General features: G+C 32.9%; 1 long non-coding RNA gene, 1 other non-coding gene and 1 pseudogene across 2 annotated transcripts; 2 read left to right on the top strand and 1 right to left on the bottom strand.

Moving 5' to 3' along the window:
* Nucleotides 1–606: 606 nt before the first annotated feature.
* On the bottom strand, nucleotides 607–2,382 carry LOC120188504 (annotated as a pseudogene).
* Nucleotides 2,383–10,569: 8,187 nt separating this feature from the next.
* Nucleotides 10,570–11,746, top strand: LOC120188511. Its single transcript, XR_005522421.1, has 2 exons — nucleotides 10,570–10,941; nucleotides 11,384–11,746. It is a non-coding gene; the product is annotated as an uncharacterized LOC120188511 (long non-coding RNA).
* Nucleotides 11,747–12,131: 385 nt separating this feature from the next.
* Nucleotides 12,132–12,235, top strand: LOC120188514. Its single transcript, XR_005522423.1, has one exon. It is a non-coding gene; the product is annotated as a small nucleolar RNA R71 (small nucleolar RNA).
* The last annotated feature ends 3,433 nt before the right edge of the window (nucleotides 12,236–15,668 follow it).

Genomic DNA, 15,668 nt, shown 5'->3' with positions numbered 1-15,668 from the left:
CCCTCAAGTTAGCCAAGTTTCAACATATAGATGATGGTGTTGGTGGACCTACAAAACGATGTCACAATCACACAATTCCCAGGTTCAACCTTAACAACTTGACAAAACTGACCCAAATTATAATATTAACAGTACAAGAAAAGACAAGTTTTTCCGGAATTATTTGTTATCTATGAAAACAGAGTTTAGTTAACAATGAAATTCTGAGTTGAAAAACAAAGAAAATACTACTTTATTCTTTTGGTACAAAACACACTGTAAGCAAAGGATAAGGAAAGCGAAAGTAAATGCTGTGACTCTAGCAGATGATATATTTTAAAAGTGACTGCATGAACAACTAGACCCAGTTTCAGCTAGGAAACAATGGTTCAGTACCAGGCAAACTATTATGCATAAACCCCTTCCGGTTCATTAAGGTTGATCAATCGCACATATCTTATAGATAATTGATCATCATATATAATCCATTCATTGTGTAGAACCATATTGCATGATCAGTTAAACTTTACCTGGCAAGAATTGATGCTCATAGAGAATAATATCTTTGAAACGCTCTGACCGGAACTGACTGCAATAGGTATAGTAATAAGCATTTGAATAACTTTGGTATGAACATACAGCAGGAGATTATTGGGTATACATTTGAATAATTTGATAAATTTCGAGGAAACTCCGTACTTCCTAAAGCTAAAAGCAGTGATATAAACGAACTACATGATCTTAGTCATTTGCAGGAGACGTACATACACACAAGGGTTCTGACATGAGCAACATTATTAAGATTTCATCGTATTTCCCATGAGAAGAGGGAACAAACCTATTCAAGCCTGCAAGAGAACTCCGCTACCACCCACTATATGTAAGTAAAGGGTGAGACAAATGGTGACAATAATGGAAGACTTTGCACTTATGTATCTGATAACCTCGAGTCCCCTTTCAACAACCTCGTCACGAACGACATGAATGCTTCTTTTCGAGCACTCTAGAAGCTTCCATACCAGAAACTCCATCACAGTCTTTATTGTTCCGAAGGTCACCCTCCCGGTCACATCAACCACAAACTTCCTATTGCTGGGAACGGCCAATGTTGATGAGACCTTATCAACCCACCCATCATTCTTAATCCCTTGGAACGAGCTCCCTGTTTCACTCCATTTAAAGATGCTTCCTTCTTGGCACAACCATCTCTTAGTCCACTGGCATCCTCGCTCTGGTCTTCAATGGAACAAGTATCCGATTTAGAACTCGTCAACACTTGATGAGATGTTCTCACCAGCGTTGCCACAGAACCATTACAAACAGAAACCAAAATGTCTCTCACATTGTTTTGATGGTTCGGATTGGTCATCCCCGCAAACATTTATCATAAGTATTAATATCCATCGTCTTGTCAAGATAAACTGCAATAGCAGTGCTTACAAATCTTTGTATGCAATCGGCCATTAGCTCTTTACACTTATCATCATAAAGCGTATTAACCCATTTGGGCAACTCAGATGACCCACCATTCCCACTCGACTCATGAATTTCTCCACCATTTGAGTAAAATCCCAGAACCAGATTCTTAGCAAAGCTACCAACCACAACAGATACAAAGCCAGTCCCAGCATTAGAAAAAACCCTATCCAATACCCTATCAGTCAAGCTAGAATTCCCCATACCCGTTGTCAATTCACTCTTTCTTGCTGATTCTAGCTTGTACCCTCTTAAAACTCCAATTGTTAAAGCCTCATTGACTCTAATAAAAGATTTGGAAAATTCATCTGATCTCACTATCTTTGAAATCTGCTTCAAGCTGTTAGGTATTTGATCAGATTCAGATTGCAAAAATTCCGTCAAGTCCTTAGAGACAACATTGAGCGTCTCCGAGGATTCCGAGACCAGTTCAGCTAAAGAAACCAAAGCACCAAAGAGTTTCAAAACCCTCTTCCTCCTCTTCACCACAGAGGGTAAATTATAAACCTTGTAAAACCCATAACCAGAGACTCCACATATACCTAACAAAATAACCCATTTTTTCTTCCAACGTGAGTAAGTCAATGTCTTGCTCACCAATTGAACATACATCGACCCAATATAAAACCCTAGAGCTACACTAATTTGAACCCCGGGGCTTTTCAAATAAGATCAAAATAGAAGATTAACCTCAGAAAAGAGAATTTGAAAGCAGATACAGATAAAGAGGGTAGTAATGGTTAAAAGATAGCGCCTTTTTTTTAATTTAGTGTTGAATCGCGATAATTCCTATAGAATTAGCAGAAGAATGGTGAGAAACGAACCTGGATGCAGAAATGAAGAAAATATCAAATGGAGGAAGACGACAACGAGATTGAGTTTTTTTTTCTCGCAAGTTGTTTCAGGTCCTGAGAAACTGTTTCATTCTTTCTGGGCTTTCTTTTTTCCAAGAAAGCGGGGTTCCTGCTTTATTTATTAAACGACGCTGCATCACGCAATTGCGTTTATTATTTAATTTATTATTATATCATTTAACAAAAAAAATTCTTCCTTTCTTGGTCAAAGTTTTCACCCTTCAACTATGTTTAATTTAACACAATCTCATTTTTATAATAATATTGATTACTTTAAATTGATGATGCAAGGTGCATTAAAAACATGATTTGATCCATATTTTTAATGCATTTTGCTGATTTTTAAAATGATACGCGATAGGGTCAAAAAGTTTTAAATAATGTGGTTGAAAAAAAATTATTTGTTGATATAAAAGATTGCTATAGTATCGGAAGGCATGAGATCATGGGATCGAATCCCACGGAATGCATTTTATAATTCGGAGGTCTCCTATAGAAGCTGCTCTCAACCTGACGTTGAGGGCAACTTACTATCCTACCTCCCCCTTACTCCATTACATATGGGAATAAGGGTCAGCTAATAGCTATAGTATCGGAGTGAATATGAATAGCACTCACAGCTTTATATGGAAGACGCGTAGAATACAGTGTCTTTATTTTAAGTAGGTGAGTTGCTGAATATATGATTTTTGTAACTGTCAGTCTACATTGATATTCCCCATGTAACCCATACCCTGCCAACTATTACTATAGCTTTAACATAAATTTTTTTTCAACTATATATATATATGTGTGTGTATTAATGAGTTCGGAATGGATATCATAAAACTAAGAAACAAGAGTAGAAGATTGAAAGATATAGAAATTGATAGGTGGAGCATATCAAAAAATTGGTTGAGTAAGTATTTTATGGTAAATTTATTTAAAATGTTTATATTTTATCTCATATTATTCTATTAAATATTTTTTTTAATATGTTAATTTTTTTTACAGAAAAAAGAGTGATTGAGAGATTTTTTTTTAAATTAAGTTGTTAGAAGAAAAGATTAAGTGTGAAAAACTTTTATTTGAAGTATTTTACTATTTATTGTTATGTTAATATAATTTTTATAATATTTGTAGTTGTATTTTGTGATTTATTGTTACGTGAATATTATTTTATAATATTTTTATATATAATTTTACGATTCATATTATCATGTCATGATCATATTATAACTATTTATGTACATATATATTTTTTATTCTAAATACAAATTTTTAATCTGTAGAGAAAATGAGCAACTTTTTTTTTCAAAATTGTTCATTATAATGGACAGATTATGGAAAATGAGGTTGGAGTTGTTTTTCAGTCTGAAGACCTATAAATATGATGTTTAAAAGGGATATCACATTTGTAGAAATGTTGATGAGCAACAACTTTCTTTTTAATCTTTATTTTTCTTTAGTTTTCTTTGGGCAGATTCACTTTAGTTTTACTCGGTATAAACTGATGGTGGTTATTTTATTTGGTTATTTTTCTAAAATTTTGTAGAGTATAAAGAAGTAAAAAAAACTATGGAAAGTGTTAATGATAATGTGATGAATATTGAAGAGATTCATGATTTGAAGGATGATTCTTATAAAGAAGTTAGTGAAAAAGAAGTTGAGGAAGATATAATGACTAAGAAGAGAAAGTCTTCTAATTCCCTTGTTAGCAATGTCAAAATAAGGGAAAAAGACATCTCTTGTTTGAGATCATTTTCAGAAAACTGATGATCCCAATAAGGTGAAGTGCAATTATTGTGGAAAGTGTATTGCACATAAGTCATCTAATGAGACTAGTGGCATGAAAAATCATATTGCAAAATGTAAAAGATTTCCTGCAAACTTGGATAAAAAAATTTATTGATTTTGAATCTAAAACAATTACATCCTTAGATGACACCACTAAAACTATTTAAGTCCCTAAGTGTTGGCAATTTGATCAAGATAATTGTAGGAAGACACTTGCTAGGATACTTATTGTAGATAAGTTACCCTTTACCTTTGTAGAGCGTGAAGGATTTCGATATTTTTGCAAACAAATGTGTCCTACATTTATTCTTTCTTCACGTACCACTGTGACAAGAGATTGTTATAACCTCTTCATTGAACAAAGAAGTAAATTAAAAGAACTTTTGAATACTTTATCTTCAAAAGTGTGTCCCACTATCGACACTTGGACTTTTGGTGAGAACTTGGGGTATATATGTCTTACGACACACTTTATTGATAATCACTAGAATTTGCATAAAAAGATAATCAATTTTTATCCTATTCTAGGCCATTATGGTGAAATTATTCGAAAATCTATTGAAATTATTTTAAATGAATGTAATCTTCGTAGAATTTTAACCATAACTATTGACAATGCTAGTTCAAATGATGTGGCCATTCAATATCTTAGAAGAAGAATCACTCATTGGGGGGTAGTGTGTTGGATGATAAGTTTTTACATATGAGATGTGTGACACATATATCCATTACTCGAATTCGTGGTGCTATGAGATTTATGAGATATTCTCCTGGTAGACTTCAAAAGTTTAAGGCTTGCATAGACGAAGAAAATATTACAAGTAAAAGTCTTGTTTGCTTAGATGTTCAATTGTGTGCACTAGGCCTGGATGAATATGGAAGACTCTCTTATTGTTCAAATGCCAAGGAGATATGGGACAAGCTGCAAGTCACTTTTGAATGAACCAATGAAGTGAGGGGAACCAAAATCAGTATTCTCAATCACAGCTATGAGAATTTCAAGATAAACTGGATGAAGACATCAAAGCTATGACGGATAGATTTTTCGTGATTGTCAATGATCTCAAGGGATTTAGAGAAGTGATCTCTAATGAGAAACTTGTGAGGAAGATGATATATTCTCTTCCAAAGTCTTGAAAATCGAAGAAGACGATGATTATCGAAGAGAATGACCGAAAGTCACCCACTCTTAATGAGCTTATTGGTTCTTTCTCACTCATGAGTTGATGGTAAAGGAAGAAGAAGATGAAGAGAAGAAAAACGAGAAGAAGAATAAGGTAGGCATTGCCTTCAAATCCACTAAAGAAGAGAGTGACTCAAGTGAAGAGGTGGATAAATATGAAGATGAAGAAGAAGAGATGACCAAGTTCTTCAAAAGATTCAAGAGATTCATGACTTCTAAAGAAATGAAGCATGAATCAAGGGAAAAGAAGGGTATCCCCGGTGTGCTTCGAATGTCAAATAATGGGGCATATTAAGTATGATTGTCCCCTCCTAAAGAAAAAGGGATCAAGTAAGAAAAAGACATTTGTGGCGGCTTGGAGTGATGAAGATGACTCCAATGATGAAGATGAAGTAGTCAACCTATGCCTCATGGCCATCGAAGAAGTTTCAATGGTATCCTCTAACTCTTGTGATTGAAATTCTTATTCATTTAAAGAGTTACAAGATACCTATGATGAATTATATTTGGAATTTGAGACCATGAATTCCAAATATAAGAAATTGATTTCAAAATTCAAAGTTGAAAATGATTTTCTCTTGAAAGCAAAATTAGATTTTGAAAAGCAAAATGAAAATTTGAAAAATAATTTTGAGCTTTCAAAAACCAAAATTGAAGATTTGGAAAAAGAAAATCTTGATTTGAAAGTTAAGCTTGAATGTTTAACAAAAGAAAAAAAATCATTTCGAAAAACAATTCATCTATTTTAAAAATGGCAAAATGCTCACATTGCCATTTTCATTGTCATATGGAACATATTGTTCCTTTAAAGAAAGGAAAACATTTTAAAATTAAACAAGTATGAGTTCCAAAGGGAATAAGGGACATTGAAACTAACGTTCAAGGATCTAAAGCAATTTGGATACCAAAATCCAAATGAATGTCTCTTGTAGGTGTGTGGAGCAATGGTGATGAAAGTGAAGATACTCAAATGCTCTAGCCATACTTGAAAAGGAATGGGTAACCTTTAAGCTAAATGTTTTTGTTTTGATTAATTGGTTGCCTATTTGTTGTATGCATGCATGAGTTTTGATTTTAAAGGATTTTTTGTTTTTCACCTCATGTATGTTGAAAAGTGTATTATGATGGACATTTAAAGTTTTAATGATTTTTCATAATTTTTCGTTCATCATAATAATTTTTGGTCAAAATTGGTTTTAATGTTTTTTTTACAAATTTTTTATTTTTGACCTTAATTTAAATGTTGATGCAAGTGATTTATTGCAAATGATATCTCTCTAACAATTGATATAAAATTTTAAAATGCATAACATTTTTTTGGATAGCTTTATGCACATGCACTTAAATTCAACAAATGGTATTGCATAAAATATTTTAGACTTGGATATATTGAATTTCATATGATAATAAATGTTTATTCATTTTTGTTGAAATTCAAAATTTTTTAAGTGTCATGCTTTTTAAAGTTAAATTTTTGTTTGGAATGCATTTATTGAGGGGGAGCTTTTGATTTTTCAAATTATTTTAATGCTAAATTTTTTACTTACTCTCCATTATTGTTTTGAACCTTCAAATTTGAATTATTTTTGATATAACAAAAAAGGGGGAGAAGTATGTGTTTGAAAAATTCAATTTCAACTATGAAAAGCGGAGCTTTAATCTTTTCAAAAATATGTCTTTTTTTTCATTAAATGTTTTATTAAGGGAGAGTTTGTCAAAAACAATTTTTTAAATGTTTTGTTATATCAAAAAGGGGGATATTGTTGAACTATGTTTTATAATATTTTGATATAACAAATTAAGACAAAATGTTTTTGGACTTGAATTGAATTTGTTCAAACTTTTTCAAAAGTTTTCAAAAATAATTCAAAGTCCATTAAAATAGAATTTGAGCACAAAATGCTTTTCTGGGTATATAGTACTGATACTGTTCACGTGGTACCGATACCAAGGGTAAGAGAAGTATCGATACTCTTAAGGTAGTATCGATACTACCAAGTGTTTTTCAAATAACTCAAATTCCAGAATGCAAAATAGGTACTGATACTCAAAGTAGTACCAATACTACTTTACATCGTAGTATCGATACCATGATCATAGTATCGATATTGGTCAAGCCCAATGGTTAGTAACGGCTAGTTGATTTAAAATTATAAAGGTAGTACCGATACTCTTAAAGGAGTATCGATACTCCCTATCCTGAGTAGTTTTATTTTGTAGAAAAATTACCCCCAACGGCTCCAAATCATCCCCAACGGCTAGAAACGGCCACAAACACATTCCAACCTATAAAAACAAGTTGATGACACTTGAAGAAGGGTTAGAACACCTATCCAAGCAATCAAACACAAGAGAAGAGTTTTTCATTCTTATTTTCATTTCTCTTGTAAATATTTTTGTTATTGTGAGATTAATTTTGTAAACACCTACGTTGTAAGGGTTTCTTGTTTACATCTTTATTCCTTTCAAAAAGGGTTTTTTGTTCTAGTTTAGCCAAATGAAAAACTAGGGATTTGTAAAGGTTACCTCTTTATCCTGTGAAAAAGAAAGATTAAATTAGTGAATTTGTTAGAAAATTCTTAGTGAGGAGCTAAGGTAGTAGATGTAGACTTGGTTGAGAAGTCGAACCACTATAAATCCTTGTGCATCAATTTTCTCATCTTTTAAATCTCCTTAATCCCTAAAATTTCTCAAATCCACTTCAACCCCTCTTGGCAAAATCATGCGGTTGATCATTAAGCTTCATCGATAATCCCAACAAACTGTCTTTACAACATGCTAAGGTTAAATAATACTTTGATTCTGGCCCATTACAAACTTTACGAATTGAATTCAATCTAGGGGATCAAGCCACTATGTGAGTGTGTCAGAAACTAGTATCCGGACAAACACTTAGAATGTTTTCCAAAAGTAATTTGCCAGACCTACCAGAGGAAAACCATTATCCCTTGGTGGTGTCACGTTTTCTGCCTATATAGGTGAAACGGGACGAAGCTCGGGTATAGAGTTATAATAGGAAACAATCCTAAATATTTTCAATCAAGTGTAAGCAATAACCAGAGAGAAAATATTTTTTTAATTTTTAAATGAACATAATGAATCGTAAATTAAATAAATTTGAACTCAAAATTTCAAATTTAGGGTGATTAACTCGTGGCTTGACTCTCAGTTTTTGTTAAAAAAAAAATCCTTAGCATAGCCGCCAAGCTATCACAACCGGCCTTCCGGGGGAAAAGCTGACTAGTTGCAACGATGGGGTTTTGAAATGAAATGTTGGTACTTGCCACTAATGAACACCAAAATTCATGTAATTTTAATAAAACATATTGTTTTATCAAAAATACCAAAATTATGTCTACAAAAACTAGAAATCGGGTTTGGGAGTCGGTTACTCGTGGGGAATGATTACACCCCGACAACGCCCAGAAATTTGATACATGGTCGATTACCCTATATTAATATTTGGGAAATTTGAGTTTGAGATATTATTTAATTAAAAATCATTATGGATACAAATCTTGAAAAAGTTATTGGTTTATTGAGACCCATAATGGCCACCGTCAGGCATGTTATGCAAATCTTTGTTATTGATTCTAATAAGAAGACATTGCCTTGATAATTTAGAAAATATTATGTAGGGTTTTGAAAAGGATGTTGATTCACTTCGAGAATTACCAGTGGTCACTTCTTGAGCATAATCAGGAGGATACACTATTAAATCCTTGATGATTGAACATTGACTTATTATTTAAAATCATAATACAATAACACAATTATTTTAAGGACCTAACTATACTATGTGAGCTAATTAATGCTTTCTTTAACCTAGAGTGTCAAATTATGAAAATTAGAGAACATAAAGATCTAAACCTAAAAAATGAAAGCTCTAATAGTAACCCTAATTTAATTTAACTAATTATTGAATCGAATAATTGAAATGGTCCTTCGAGCATGTTAATGCGAAAGCCAATTCAGATTACTCCCTATATTAAAGGAAGAAAGTGTGAGAAATATAAATCTAGAGGTTAAATTATAAAGAAACCTAAGTTTGAAGGCTAAACCTAAAATCTAAATATTTAATAGGGATTAAATTAAGGAATATACAAAGAAAGCACTAAATTATAAATTACAAGAAATTAAAAACCATAGATCTAAAGACTTGAAAATAAAGGGCATAAATGAAATAAAAATAAAATTAACGAATGGAATATGATTAGAAATTAGTGGTTAATAAACATTAAGGCAGAGACTCAAGTGTTATAAAAGTAAAATTCTGGGGCTAATTCGAAATGAATAAAAATATTAACAATGACTAAAACAGAGAGATGAAAAATTAACAAAATAAAAAGTGACCAAAATGAAACGAAAATAAAACAGTACATTCAAATCATAAAATAGAAAAAAGTCTAGAATCAAAATGTAAATTCAGGGAAAAGTTTCAATGGTACAAGAGAGAATAACCCAAATATTAAACTAATATATACGAAAAATGGAAAATCTCAAAATAAGGACAATCATTTCGAATATTAAAAACAAGGGTGACTAAAGTGTAAAATAAAGCCTAAAGTAGAAGGATTAAAGTGTGATCACTCCTAAAATTTAAGAATGTAAACTATATTCTACAATTTCGAGTGAGTTTCCCCCTTAACCCTAAGGGTTGTTTGGTTCTCATTCCTCCGTTTGGTTGGCCAATAATCTTATTTTTAGTACTTTTTTATTATTAACAGTATTTTTTTGGGTATATTACCAGGAATGTAATTATCTTACTCCCTTAAATATTGTTGGATTACCAACGTTTTGGATTAAAATGACCTTAATTTTTTCCTCAAAATTATTCTTCTTCTGCTGTTGAATAATAAAAATTCTACGAAGGTTAAATTACAAATTTATCTTTAAACTATATTAGATTTACAAAAAAGTCTATAATTAAAATTTTATATGAAGTTCATGGTTAAAATAAAATTTTACTATTTCATTAAACCTATTTATCTTTTTAATTTTATAAAAAAATTATATAAATTTTATGAATTTAATTTTTTTAAATATTTAAATTAATTATAGTAATAGTATAGTAGAATTCAATTTATTAAAAAAAACAAATATATAACAATTATAATTTGATAAAATATACATTTTAATAATTTTTTATTCCTTTAACCAAATACGATAAACTTACTTTCTTATTAAATTAATCAAATACAATAATTTTACATTCTTACTAAATCAACCAAATACAAAATGCAACATTATTATCAATAATTCTATTCTATTCTATGTTAATCTTTTATTCCTACTGTCATAATCTCACTTTCCAATTTGTTTTTCTCTCCAAACTACTCTTGCTCAGCCGTAAGCTTCCAAAGACCATTGCCCCCATTCCCACACTTTAATCTGGCGCTTCTTCACTTTGGCCACCACCCATGGTGGCCGATCGACTCCAATCCCAACCTTGTTTGTTTTTTAAGGAGTAACTCTTCCTCTATTTTTTAACTCCTTGACACCAAACTCTAATGATGCTAGACAAACAACCCACAGTCAAATATATTTCAACCTTTCGACTCTCGATTCCGACGGCGATGACTCCGGCGACCCTCGGTTCTCCCTTTTCCCGACGCGAAGACAAGGTGAACTTCCCGATGGCTCTAACTTACGTCGAAAAAACAAACCGAGGAGGTAAACGAAACCCTTCTTTTATCTCTATTTTGCATGATTCAAAATCCTCCTTAAAACGAAGAACAGAAATAAAAGGAACCCTCTACCTTTTGAAAATATTCACTGCCTTTGTATTGATTTCAGAGTAAAAATCTCATAAAGATTAGAAAATCAACTGTGTAGTCTCTATTTTTTTGTATTGATCGTGTAAAAGAAAAATGAAGAAAAGCAAGATGTTTACAATTTTCTCTCTTTTGTAAAAAATGGGGGAGAGGTTTTTTTACATTGCATTCTCCATCGAAAAAAATCAAAATCAGCTCGTTACATTCTTGTTTGGGTTTTTCAGAAACCCTTGTTTTATTTACAATCAAATTACCATAGTAAAAAAATAAAAATCTACAGCTTATTCCATTTTGTTTTTTCTGTTTGCTTGGATTGCTTGTTGAATGAATCTGTTGAGGAGAGGTGAGCTGGAGACTATTGGGAAGCATCTGGAAACGAAGGGTCGTGGCAGGGAACAGTTGGAGCCTTCTGGAATGGGAGGCTGCTCGGGCTTCTTTCGTGGACTAAGGGTCCACTGTTGACTGCTGGATCATGAAGAGGCGGCGGCAAAAATCATATCCATTTGTTAGGGTTTGCCGTGAATGTTAACAAATAAGTTTATTGGGCTTGGGTAAATGGATGATGGGTTATGGGTTGCAATGTAATTAGATTTAAGTAATGGATAGTGTAAATGGTCATTTGGGCTAGTGTGAATTTGGGTTAAATGTAATGGACTTTGGCATTGGGTTGTAATGGAATGGATTAGAATTTGGACTTTAGTGAATGGACATTTGTTTGATGTGGTTTTACTTGATGGTTTGATTTGGTAAAAATAATGGACCACAAGGGACTAGATATTCAATGAGAACGAGCTTTAATTCCGAATGAAGCCAATTTCCCGATCGCCACATTCACGATCGTCATTTCTTAACACTCCCAAATGCCTACTCCAAACTGGTCATCAATCATTTTTTAAATTGATTTGAAGTACCCAGACAAAATTAGGGCATGACAGGTATTTGTAATCATTATTTGATATTCACTCCAGAATATCATAAGCTTCAGTGTATGTCTTATACAATAATGCTCCATTGGCAAAAGCATCCACCACTCTCCGAGTTTGCATATCCAACCCATTGTAGAACATTTTCATTTGCGTCCAATATGGGAATCCATGCATTCAACATTTACACAAGTCTTTGAATCTCTCCCATGCCTCATACAAGTTTTCATCTTCTAATTGCTTAAAACATGTTAAGCCATTTCATATATTTTCATCAGCGGATTGAATCGCATAATTTTTTTTGTGCTAGCTCGTGTCATGATGTTATAGCACTATGTGGAAGCGAATTCAACCAAGCTCTAGCTTTATCTCACAACAAATAAGGAAAAAAATTCAGCTTTAGTGCTTCTTCAGGAACTCCTTACCGAACAAATGAATCCCATAGTTCCATAAATGCTCTAAGGTGTGCTCGTGGATTTTCGGTAAATGAATCACTGTATTACCCCATAGATTGTAACATTTGAAACATCACTAGTTTTAGCTCAAAATTGGCAGCATGAATTGCTGTTCGTATAGTGCCAATATGTAAATCATCGAGTGTTAGCACCACATACTCCCGAATAGGCCGATTGTAGTCATCCATGATATAATGTTGTTGTTGCTTGATTCTTGCTCCAGCTAGTATCTAATCGTCATTTTCATGCTGGAGTGGAGGTAAAGTAGTGTTACCACTTCCAACATTCATGTTTGCTCGATTTCTAATAGCTTCTCTCCGACGGTGATGAAATGTTCGTTCTATTTCTGGATAAAAAGGCCATAGCTCATTATCGCTACGGGACATAAACCAACGTAACTAGAAAAGATAATAAGTACCTACAAAAAGAAAAGAAACAATTAAGTAAGAAAAATTAACTCTAATGCAAAACCATTGCTCACCCGACAACGGTACCAAAAACTTGATGCTAAGATAATGATACAGGAAAGTGCAAGCATACACTGTTGTTGAAGTGGTAGCTCAAAAAACTATAGGTGTCAAACCCAAAGAGAACAATTTGTTGCATAAGAGTTATGTGGCAAATGTTTAGAAAATATGTTGTTGAAGTGGTAAAATAATAAACAACTAGCAAAGTGAAGAAATCAGAATAATGGAAGTAGGGGAATGCTATAATAAATAGTAAAGCAATTAGATCAATAGACCTAAGAACGCTGTTATTACTTGGTACTTGACAGAATGGCAATGCTGTGGCAGTATAATTATGAGTTACACAATAGTTAACAACTTAATTCTTTCTCAAGAATTAAATACTTAACCTAACAGAGTTAATTGTCATCAATTCCATAGATTAAACAGTTCACAAAGCGTAACACCCGACATATACATCTATATATGATTTAGTTTACTATCATAAACACCGATGTTGAAACTAAATTAGCATGCAATCTTAATAATTCTCATCTCTAAATATAATCAAGATTGACACACATGAAGATACATTCATCTCTAAAGACATCCATTAAAATCCCAGCTCATAAATATATAGCTAAAACAAAAAACATAAGTCAAGCATTTCACTAAACACTTTATGTTCGAAACTAAATAAAAACATAGAAGTATTCATTCAAACACAACAAAGTGTTTCCCTTTATCAAGCAAATAACACTAAGAAAAGCTTAAACCCCGATCGATCACCACTACTACACAACTACTTGATCGCTTGTAAATGTATATGCTAAGACAAACAATTCTGTGCAAGAATACACAATCGAATCAAGTAATATAGGGTAAGTGAGTACCGTCTCCTCAAGAATTGGTTGAAAGCTTTTAAGCTTCACCACAACCAGAACTAGTTGTCACAAGCTAATTCCTACTATATTGTTAAACTAAAAAGCTATTATTAATAAAACAAGGAAATACTATAAAGTATGATTGCAGAAAAGTTTGGTCGATAAAAAATAAATATGCAAATTATCAAAATAAAATAAAACAAAGGCAAACGTTGATTCAAATGTAATTCAAACAACCTCACATATTCACACTTATCACAGAGAACTTATGCTAATCTTTTGCATTGACAACAATTATTCTAAGTCCAGAATGAATTATTATGGCATACTTAAGCTGCCCGACAGGATTACTAAGTATTCTTAGACGATTGCTATGGCAATACCACTCAGTGTTAACTACAACCCTTGGTTTGTCAGATTGTTGTTGTAGCAATACCTATCAGCGTGAACTATAGTCGTTGTCTATCCTACTCTAGTGTCTATCCCTTTTAGTCGATTGAAACCCGCTCCTTATCTCTAAGGCAGACAAGTTAGAACATCACCATCTCGGATCCATTCCATTGTTCACGTAGATCTATCTTAATTCTCTCGAATCTAAGAATCACGTAGATGCTCTTACATTTCCAAGACATGTTTCACTAAGACCCCAGGCAATCTCTCGAAGCTCTTACAATGTCAAGGTAAAATATTCAAACAATGAACAAAATAGTCATGAGAAAAAGCATAATTCATCATTCATAAAACAGAAAATAATTGTCTAGGAAAAACAAAGATTAACACCAAGTAAGACAATCATGGTGCTATAAAAAAGTCATCCAAGTATAATCGTTTAATACAACCCCAAATATGTAAAGAAATTAAGAACAAAGGAAGAACGAATCCCAAATCGGGGGCTCTATCGTGACAATTCTGATCAGCACCGCGCCTACCTTAGTGATCAGCCTCTCTCGAGACCTGACCACAACTCTGTTACAGTTTGGCTATGGATGACACCAAGGAAGATCGGTTGGAAAACTGTGGGGAAGCACTGCAGTTGCTTGGTCACACTTTCAGTAAAGCTCTCTAACTTCTCTTCTTCCTTTTGGCGGGTACGGTTGGATATTTATAGAGGGAAATCTCCTAGGGTTTTGCATGATTGGAGATTCCTTAAGTAACTGTTATTACTTTGTCTAGACTAAAAAGGAAAGGTGACTGGCGGCTTTCAGAATTTTGAGGGCTTGCTTGCACGTGAAGGAAGTCATCCAGCTGGCTTGTGACATAGGCGATTTCGTCATATCCTCTTCAGACTTTCCAGATAAACCTTGCCTTGGCAAGATAAATATGCTCCTCATGTTCTTTAGCTTCTCTATTCCTTTGGCCCTTACAAATTACGTTGTTGCGACTGAAATGTTCTTCTTTCATAAATTTTCGGCACATACAAAATCCACACAAACCCTTTCTCCTCAGCAACATCAGTTAAACCAAATAAATCTCGCCGAAACAAAACTTATCCACCACAAGCAAATATAACCTAAATGCAACTAAATGCAAATAAAATACTGTGCATACTTTGTTTAGACGAGCAATAACTTAAGAGAAAAGACTAGAAATTGAGTCTTTTTACGGAGTTATCACACCCCCAAACTTAATTTATTGTTTTTCCTCAAGCAATGTACAATAGCTAGAAGAAAATTAAAATAGTCATGGCAAAACAGTGTTAAGGAAATCATATGGTTTGAGATTTCATCCCTCAGCAAAAAATTTGGCCTCAACATGTTTCACGGTCATATCAGTCAAATCCCTTCCCTAGTCAGTATTCCTTGCTATTGTGTGTGCGTGATTGTAATCCGTCTATGCATTAAGGTAATTAGAAAACTTAAAGTAAGTGCTTCTGGTTTGTTAAGGCATCAAATTATTTGTCAGGCTTAGTTTATACTCA

Source organism: Hibiscus syriacus, unplaced genomic scaffold, assembly GCF_006381635.1.
Source record: "Hibiscus syriacus cultivar Baekdansim isolate YM2019G1 unplaced genomic scaffold, ASM638163v2 tig00116946_pilon, whole genome shotgun sequence".
NCBI lineage: Eukaryota > Viridiplantae > Streptophyta > Magnoliopsida > Malvales > Malvaceae > Hibiscus > Hibiscus syriacus.
Note: the sequence above shows the minus strand (reverse complement) of the source record. Positions and strands in the feature narration are given on the sequence as shown.